General features: G+C 55.6%; 1 protein-coding gene and 1 long non-coding RNA gene across 3 annotated transcripts in view; one reads left to right on the top strand and one right to left on the bottom strand.

Moving 5' to 3' along the window:
* The window catches only part of Mdga1 (MAM domain containing glycosylphosphatidylinositol anchor 1), a 55,301-nt gene that overhangs the window by 18,799 nt on the left and 27,016 nt on the right, over positions 1-9,486 (top strand). The gene's annotated exons all lie outside the window — the stretch shown is intronic.
* Positions 3,608-5,421, bottom strand: LOC107143870. The gene is made up of 3 exons (XR_001503732.2): positions 5,163-5,421; positions 4,687-4,806; positions 3,608-3,662 (listed from the first exon to the last, which is right to left on the bottom strand). It is a non-coding gene; the product is annotated as an uncharacterized LOC107143870 (long non-coding RNA).

The following is a 9,486-nucleotide window of genomic DNA, read 5'->3' as shown; positions in this document are numbered from 1 at the left end:
GGGGGGGGGGGGGGGGGGCGCAGGTCTGAGTTCGAGTTCTGCCCCAGCACATGCTGGCTGTGTGGCCTGGGCAGGTTCAGGTCTGTGCCACCCAGGGGACAGGGCTCATGGTCGCGCCTTCCCCAGAGGGCTCTGGTGCAAAGGGGCGAAGGGGCGAGTGGGTCCTGCTTTCAGCCCAGGGCCTGCTGTCGGAGGACCCTGCTATGCCGCACCAGCCAGGGTGCGGGTAGCTGTCGCTGTTGCTGTGGTCACATAGGCTCCCACCAGGACAGTGGTGTGGGAGGCTCTGTGTACAGGCAAGGGACACAATATTGGGAGGAAGAGGCGATGAGATGAGGCCCAGGCTCCGGCCAGGAGAAGGCGTGGGAAGCCAGAGTGCTTCCTGCTGGCTCTGTCCTCACCCACCCTCCACTGCCACCCCCTCGGCCCACTCTAGACCTCACTGTCCTCCCAAGAGGCAGCAGCCTCCTCCTGGTCCAAAGCCTCCCTCCTCCGGAGGCCTCTGACTCGGGAGCCTCCTAAGGGCCATGACTTTGCTGTCCCTGGCTGTGTTGGGACTCTCATCCCCTGGCCTCCCCTGACCCACGCCCTTCACTTTTCTCCCTGGCCTCCTGGATCTCAAGTCGCTGACCAATTGTTCAGCATTATAGTCGGATCCCATGGTGCAGGCCACTCGTGTGGGTTTAAAATTTTAACCAAAAAAGGAGAGGAAACACTTCAGTGATGGAGGGAAAAACGAGAGCGAGAGAGTGAGAGAGCGAGAGAGAGAGAGAGAGAGAGAGAGAGAATGCTTTAGCAGGAGGACAGGTACTGCATCTTCTGTTTATAAATATACCTGATGCTAAGAGAAAATATATTCCCAAAGTTCCTAAACTGATTCTTGGAAAAAAATTTTTCTTCCCTTTCCAGGATTTAACATATTCTCCCTCCCGGGGGCGTCTCTATTTGAAGGGACACAGAAAGAATGAAAACAACTAATGTTCATGAGCGTTATGGACGCCCAGAGCAGAGGAGGGATTGAGAACAACAGAGGTGGGCACAGGTGGGCTGTCTGAAGTGGGGTGGCCAAGGGAAGGCAGAAGGGAAGGAGGGGACAAGCTCTGGAGAGCTGGAGAGAGCCGTCCAGGCAGGAGAGCTGCCGGTGCAAAGGCCCTGAGGTAGGCTTGGCCTGCTTAAAGGAGGGCAAAGAGAGGAGTGTGGTTGGAGGGGGAGGGCAGCAGAGGGCAGAGGCAGGACAGGCTATTTATTTTATTTTTTAGTTGTCGTTGGACACAATACCTTTATTTTATTTATTTATTTTTATGTGGTGCTGAGGATCGAACCCAGCGCCTTGCATGGGCCAAGTGTGTGCTCTACCGCTGAGCTGCAACCCCAGTCCCCCTGGACAGGCTAGTTAAAAAGTGTCGGTGTTGACTCCAAGTCAGACGGGAGCCACAGCACGGTTTTGTGCCCAGAAGAGGAGGACCAGACCTGGTGTTGGGATCCTTCTGCCTCTGCCGGTCAGGCTGTACCAGGCCAGGCAGGAAGCAGGGTAGGATTCTCAAGAGCTCCAGGAGGTGACCAAGACAGGGTGGCCTTGCAGTGGGGGGACTGGGGCTCAGTCCTGAAGGTAAAGCTGACAGGCCTCGCTGGAAAAGAGGACATGGGGTGTGGGAGGGGAGGACGTGGGGAGGGAGTCCCAGATTTCTGCTCACCGCTGGTGTGTGGGGGTGAGGGGTGGCTCCAGGGACTTAGGGGGCAGGAAGGGCGGTTGCCCGAGGTCAATGGATAGAGGGGAGCATAAAGCTAATCGGGGTCTTACATTTCCACTGCCTGGGTTTGAAACCTCAGAGCTACCCTCCTGCCGCCCCTGGGTTGGGTTGAAGATCCGGCCTGCAGGACCCTGCGGGACCCTGTGGGACCCTGTGGGACCCGTGGCCCTCCATCTGCAGAGCAGCCTTAAGAAGATTCTGGCCGCCAGGTTGCCGTACCCCCAAGCCCACCCCACAGCTGGTGGGGTGCTTCCCGGAGCTGTAGCCAGACTCGGGAACCCATAGTCACCTGGGGCAGGGGGACTGGAGTGATGCTGGCCGTGGGAGACCCCCCTGAAATGCTGTCTGTCCCGTCCTCTTCCATCCTGGGTCAAAGTCCCCGCCTGGTCCCAACTGCGAGATTCATTTTGCCTTCAGGGTGGATGTTGTTATTATAATCCACTTAAACAACTTCACGGGAAAAAAAATCAACCTGAGGGTCCCCAAATGTTGACCATTCACCCTCAGCCCCCTGCCGGGCGGCCCATGTATGTTTTCATAGCAGTGAGCAGTGGTCCCTTCTGCTCCCAGGGCTGGCTTTATCTCCTATCATGTCTCCGCCCATTGACCGAGTCCTCAGACCTGTCCCTTTAAGGGCCACGGGACACCCCTTCACTGGTGTTTGGGCCACCATTCCTCTGTGGCTGGGCATCTGGGTAGGGGCCAGTTCCCTTTCATTTAAATAGCTTGGTGGCAAATATCCTGGTGTGAGTGACTGTTTTCTTTTAAATTATTTCCTTGGGGCCGATTCCCCAAAGTGACATTGCCTGATAGGCCACGGGATGGGGCTGTTTTACGGTCCTCATTTTGTGCTGCAGGGTGGTGCCCCCAGGAGTGTGAGCGGGCTTGGCACCAGCCCAGCCACAGGGCGTTGATCGTAAGTTTGCACTGGTTTCAGGGGAGCGTGCTGATTCACTTCTTTTTACCGTTTTTTTTTGGGGGGGTACTGGGGTTGAACTCAGGGGCACTCGACCACTGAGCCACATCCCAGCCCTATTTTTGTATTTTATTTAGAGACAGGGGCTCACTGAGTTGCTTAGGGCCTCCCTAAGTTGCTGAGGCTGACTTTGAACTCAAGATCCTCCTGTCTCAGCCTCCGGAGCTGCTGGGATTACAAGTGTGCACCACTGCGCCTGGCAGTGATTCACTTTTTAATTTCTAATTTTCACTTCCTGAAGCCACAACTGTGTCTTTCAGCACCTAATCAGATGACTTTATCTGTGCAGAACTGGATGGTGTATGGGACACTTTCTTACATGTCCTCCCACCCAAGAGGACATGGTGAGCCACTATCACTGGCCTCCATGTTATATGGAGTTTAGTCAAGTCCACAGCTGGAGTGGAGCCTCCGCTGCATAGAAAGGACTCCCACCCACCTACCACCATCCTGCTTCTCTTTTTAAAATATCTTTTTAGATATACATGACAGTAGAACGTATGTTGACACATTATACACGCATGGAGGTAACTGCCCATTCTTGTAGCTGTACGTGATGTGGAGTTACACATATAAACACAGGAAGGTTACATCCCAGTCATTCTCCTGTCTTTCCCGTCCCCATCCTCTCCCTCTTCCCCCAACTCTGCCCTGTCCCATCTGGGGAACATCCCCTCCTCCCTCCCCAATGCTTACCGTGAGTCAGCATCCACGTATCAGAGAGAACATTCGGCCTTTGGCTTTTGGGGACTGGCTTATTTCACTTAGCATGATAGTCTGCAGATCCATCCATTTACCAGCAAATGCCATGATTTCATTCTTCTTTATGGCTGAGTAATAGGCCATTGTGTATTTGTACCACATTTTCTTTATCCACTCAACTGCTGAAGGGCACCTGGTTTGGTTCCATAGCTTAGCTGTTGTGAACTGAGATGCTGTGAACATTGACACCATCCGGTTCTTATCTGAGGGCTCAAGATCCCCTCATGCCCGCATTTGCCCCAGTCTAGTGTCCAGACCACATTGTCCCCCCATGGAGGCCTGAGCCTGGAACCTGGCTTGGGCCTCAACTCCATTGGGCTTCAACAGAACTGTGTTTTATTACTTTGCTGCCCTGGGTTTGGGGTTGTGGCCGGGGGCTTCAGGGGCTCCTGGCTTCAGTAAAGCCACTGCTCCCTCACTCTCTGGCCCAGGACTGGCCCAGGCTGTGCACTTGAGGCTGGAGGGGTCCTAGGGCAGGATCACTCACGGGGCTGTCAGGCTCCACTTTGGACCGGGTGGACCTTCTTGGTTCAGGCGCACCTGGAGGTTTGAGTCTGGCTGTTCCTCCCTCTGTCTGCAGGTCTGGAGTCGCGCTGGGAAGCTTGCACTGTGCCCATCACCACCCCATTCTCAGTGTGTGGAGCACACAATAGGGAGCCCTCCTGTGCCCATTTTACAGTCAGGAAACTGAGGCTCCAGACTAAAGGGTAAATGATTTGCCCCAGGTCACACAGCAATGGCTGCCTGGAGGAGCACCCTGCACTAGTGCCCGTCACCTGCAGTCCTGCGCCTCCCGCGGGCTTGGTTCATCCCAGCCCAGCCGCCGCGGATTCTATCATTTTAATGTATTTGCACGGGCTCAGATTTATATTTGTCTAGAGGCCACACAGTGATGGACAGGCTGCTGGGGCTGGTGGCCTGGACCCAGGCGAGACAATTTTAGGAGTGTCCCTGTCTATGGGCCCCGCATCCCCGGGTTCAGGTCTTGGGTTCCTGCCCCGATGGGTGTTGGCCTCTCTGTCCCACTGTCAACTTTCCTTCCAGTGATTTCCACCTCATGCTGGCTCTGGGGACTCTACCCTTTGGGCGTCCTTCCAAAGCAGGCTTTGTTTCCAACCTGTCCTCTTGTTGGACTTTGAACAGGTTCCCAAAGGGCCCCGGGCTCTATTATCAAGTGGAAGTGGTACTGGAACTTACAGAGCTCTGCCAGGCGCTCAGCAGAGTGTCCTGCACCCCACCTGCCGCACCTTGTTCACTCCTACAGCAACCGGGGAGTCGTTCCCAGCAGAGCGGATGCAGGCTGTCCCCGTCTGGCAGCTGAAGGAGGTCGAACAGTTTGCCCAAGGCCCTGGGGCCCTTCAGCAGGAGGCAGTGTCCTCCCTCCTGCCTCCTCGCCACATCCCCCAGCAGCCCCCAGCAGCCTTCCACCTGCCTTTCCGCTCTCTCCCCGTGAACGTCCCCTCTGTACCGCCTACAGCTGCCATTGTCCCCCCATTGAGAGTTTGATCCTGGTGTCCCCCGCCCACCAGAGAGAAAGTCCCTTTATACTTTTCCTCAGGGGACCTCCAAGCCCTCATTTAAGGGCTTTCCTGGTGGCCTGTCTGGACACCCCAGGCTCCAAAGCAGGTGTGCAGATGAGCCTGGCGCTGACCCTCTGAGATCCTGAGCCTCACCTGGCACCTCCGTCCCTGGGTGTCCTCCGCTGAGGCCAGGGGTGGGCGTGGCCTCCACTGCCAGCCTAGCCGGGATGTTAAGGTGCTGGCTGCTTCCGGAAGCTTCGGGCTCTGCAGCCATCAGTTCTGCAGACAGAACCAGGCCCTGCAAGCCGCAGAGGGCGGCCCCTGACGGTGCGAGTGGCGCTGGTTTTTATGCTCCGTGATGGCGACGGGTGGCAGCCTGCGCACTGATCCTTTCATCTGTGGCTGCTTGCCACGCTCAGTGACAGCGCCCTCGTGCCCAGAGGTCAGAGATACATGTACTTGGGTTGCGGACAGATTTTTTTTTTTTCTTTTTTGCAGCCAAAAGGGAGGTCGGCTGCATATGGGTTTGGTTTGATCAGCAAAAAAAAGTCCTTGTCGCACTGTGGGGACGTTAGCCTGGTCTGCAGCCGGGGAGGGCGGAGGCTGCTCATGGAGGATGGCTGTGTCTCCTCGGCTCTGCGTCCTAACACCGAGCACAGGAGATTTCGCATACTAGGTGCTCAGGAAATGGTAGAGAACAAATCAGTGAATCAATGGCAGATTAAGAGGTGATTGTGTGAGCCCCTGAAGGCCTGGGAAGGCAGGAAGGCAAAGAGTGGCCTGGTCATGGGTCTGACCACCTGGAAGTGATCAACCAGAGGCCAAAAGTCGGCTGCTCCTGCCCCTCAAGGTGACCTGCACTGGGCGAGGCCGGAGGAGAGGGTGTGGGCCGGTGGGGCTGCTTCCCTTGGCCTCCACACAGAGGCCGGAAGCCTCCCCAGACCCTGAGGGCTCCTGAGAAGTCCCTGGCCCACTCCTGGCCAGAGACAGAACAGTGTCAGGCAGGCAGCTCGGGGGGACATCTGGGCTGCACAAAGGGCAGAGTGACCCTCTGCAGAGAGCCCAGGAGGACAGGGTAACTTCCCCCAGGGGCCCAGGATCCAGGACCTGTGGGCCGCAGGAGAGGCTGGAGCCTCGCTCCTGGCAGGAGGCCCAGGCCGAGCAGGCCCAGCGCCTGCCTGGGAAAGCCTCCTCCCAAGCCCCCGGCCACCTTTCTCTGAGCAGCTAATTAAAACAGAAAAAGCCTGTTAATATTTCAGCACTGTTAACTCCGCTAAATTATTAAGTGTCCGTTTGCATTTCACGCATAAAAGGATCGATCAACATGTGCGTACCAGAGCTGGGAGGGTAGGAGGTGTCCCCGAGAGGGACAGTGGATGCTGCCTGGGACCGGCCCCAGGTGGAGATGTGGCCTGAGCCCTGAGCCCTGAGCCCTCTGTCCTCAGCACTGGGTGGGGCACTGGGCACATGCAGACGCACGGGGTGGGGTTAGTGTGGAAGTTGGGGAGTGAGATGGACTCTGGCTCAGGGGGTGTCCTAGGACAGCTTCCTTAACCTCGCAGAGCCACAGCTTCTCCTTTGAAAAATGGAATCAATACCAGGCTTGTTATGGGCGATAATGAGATAATAGGTACAAAGTGCTCAGTCCAATGCTGGAACAGAGTAAATGCTCAGTAAACAGTAGTAGTTATGGCCATTGTCATATTATGGGACTGGGGTATGGGTGACCAGCCCAGGTCTCTGGCTCACAGTGAAACCCTCTGCCTCTCAGTAGGCCATTATGTTTTGGTGCTGGGGACCAAACCCAGGACCTCACGCAGGCCAAGCCTGTGCTGCACCTTGAGCCACAGCCCGGCCCTTCAGCAGGGCTGTATAGGTTTCATTCTCATCCAGCTCTTCTAGACTATGCCTCCTTGGCACAGGGCCCGAGTGCCACAGCCCCCTGTTACCTGGGCAGCAGGGTTGGCAGGTTTGTTGAATGACTATCTGATGGAAGCCAGGACCAAGACACAGACCCCGGTTCTGTACTGCCTTGCCCAGAACACGCTCGACACATGGGGAGGTGGTTGGGTTGTCGGCACCTGCTCTGCCCTCTGTGGGTGGGAGGAACCAGCTCAGGTGGTCTCGCCTGTGTGCATCGTGAGGGTCCGTGGTTCCCCTCTGGGCCTGTGGGTGTGGGCAGACCCCACCCCGCTCACACATTTGGGGTACGTACAAATCTGGAGGGGAAGGAGTGAGCTGATAGGCCAGAGGCACCCTACCTTGGCTGTTCTCGCTATGACACTGCCCCATGGTGACATCTCTCTTGCCACTTGACAAGAAGGATGTCCCACAGAAGGAGCCACAACCCCAAATTAGTTTTTGGTTTTTGGTGTTATTTTTGATACAAGGGATTGAACCCAGGGATGCTTAACCACTGAGCTACATCCTCAGCCCTTTTTTATATTTTATTAGAGGCAGGGTCTCACTGAGTTGCTTAGGGCCTCGCTGGCGTTGAACTCAGGGTCCTCCTGCCTCAGCCTCCTGAGCCGCTGGGATTACAGGTGTGCACCACGGTGCCTGGCCCAAAGTAGTTTTGTAGGAAGCCTTAGATCTGCATCTTTTCACTTGTTTTCCCTCTGTCTCTCTAGATGTCAAGAGATATTCTGTGAAGAAAGGGTTTATGGTCAAATAAAAAAACAAATTTGGAAAGCATTGGATGGATAAAACTGAGTTCTTTGGGTGTATTTACTGCAGAACTTATCAAAGCCTTTAACCATAAAGTCTCTCTGGCAGAGAGAGAAAGAGAGACAGACAGATAGGCAGACAACATTTAGCATCTTTATTTGGCAGTGAAAATCTTCTGCATTGGGTTATCAAGGAATGCTGTAGGGGACACACTTTTCTTTTTCGTGGAAGTTTGTCCACACTGCTCAGGAGAGCGGGGTAGCAAAGTCTCACAGACCAGAGGCAGGGGAATATACCTGGTTCCAAAGTCCCATTCAATTTTCTCTCCTCCAATGTGTGGGCAGGGATCAAATCCAACCCTGCCTTGAAATTCCTGGGGAGCTTCTTCCAGATTCAAACCCTGGGCGCCCACCATGAGCCAGGGCCTGGGAATCTGCAGTTTAACAGCTCCCTGGGGTCAGGGGACTGGGGCAGTCAGCAGAGCCCCGGGCTTCAAGGTGGAAGGCCTGGGTTCAAGTTCAGCTCTGTTATGGCCACCGTGAGTGACTTGGACAGGGCCTTTCCTCCTCGGCTGAGGAGACTCAATATCACTGGCCCTTTGTGCCCCTCAGAACTAAAGGAGGAGCTTGGGAATATGCAGGAGACCCCAGGACCCTGCCGCCCTGCAGCATCTGGGGCAGACAAGGCACGGGCCTGCAGGCTCCCGGGGAGGTGGGCTCTGGCAGGGAGCTCGGGTTCATCCAGAGAATGATGTCTCAACTCTGTTCTGGAAAGTTCACATGAGTTTACTTCTGTGTTCTTCCTGACAGCCCCCCGAGAAATGGGAAAACTTGGGGTGTGTTTACTGCAGGACTTATCAGAGCCTTTAACAATATCCTCTGTGGGCCGAGTCTGTCTGCAGAGAGAACATTTAACATCTTTATTTTGCAATGAAAATCTTCTGCAGTGGGTCATCAGGGAATGTTTTAGGGTACCTCTTTAAGGCAGAAGCAGCTTGCTGAAAGCCACACATTAAGTGTGAAAGAGAGGGGCTGCTCAGGAGAGGGGTTTGCTGCTCCCCGCCCATTTTTCAGCCCCTGCGAAGCTCTCCTTGCCCTCAGCATGCACTTTGAGTGCATTCAAAACCATCCCTACAGTCCAATGCCTGCTCTGAGCATCTCCACCCTGGGATGGAAGGAGGCCACCGCAGGCTGCCTCCTGTCCCCATCTCTTGCTCCTTCTTAACCCCTTTTGGGGGCTGTCACTTAGGAAGGGACACAGACTGTTTGGCCCAATGTTTTACACAGATTGCATTAAGCCCTCACACCAGCCCTGGGAGAAGCCACCGTTGTTCTCAGTTTACAAATGAAGAGGCTGAGGCTCAGAGAGGTTAAGGACCTTGCCCAGTGCCATCCAGCTAGTGGGCCGCAGAGCTGGAAATGAGTCCTGGGTTCTCCGCCTCCATAACTCCGCGTCCTCTGTTTTTCTAAAGCAGACTTGGCTCCCCGCTGTTTCTTGCCACATCCTCCCGTTTTAGAGTTGTCACCGCGCTCTCTGAAACCGTCCCTTGGTCTCTCCAGCAATGTCTTTTGAGCACGGTCCCCGTGTGCTTCTCACGACCGTGTCTGGGCGCCCAGCGCAGCGTGCAACGCCGGCCCCGAAGCATTTGTTGTTTGACAGACTGAATGAGGATCCTGTCACCGTGCATCACGACCCAGGTGTCGCCTTTTGAATCGAGGCTGCTGTTGGCAGAGGCTCCCCGGGGCGTGCGGCTGCGGCTGGGGGAGGCCGGGGCTGAGCGGGGTCGGGGAGGCGACCACCCACGGGAGCC

The sequence above is a fragment of the Marmota marmota genome, unplaced genomic scaffold (genome assembly GCF_001458135.2).
Source record: "Marmota marmota marmota unplaced genomic scaffold, marMar, whole genome shotgun sequence".
NCBI classification, from domain to species: domain Eukaryota; kingdom Metazoa; phylum Chordata; class Mammalia; order Rodentia; family Sciuridae; genus Marmota; species Marmota marmota.
This window is presented reverse-complemented; position numbering and strand designations above follow the sequence as displayed.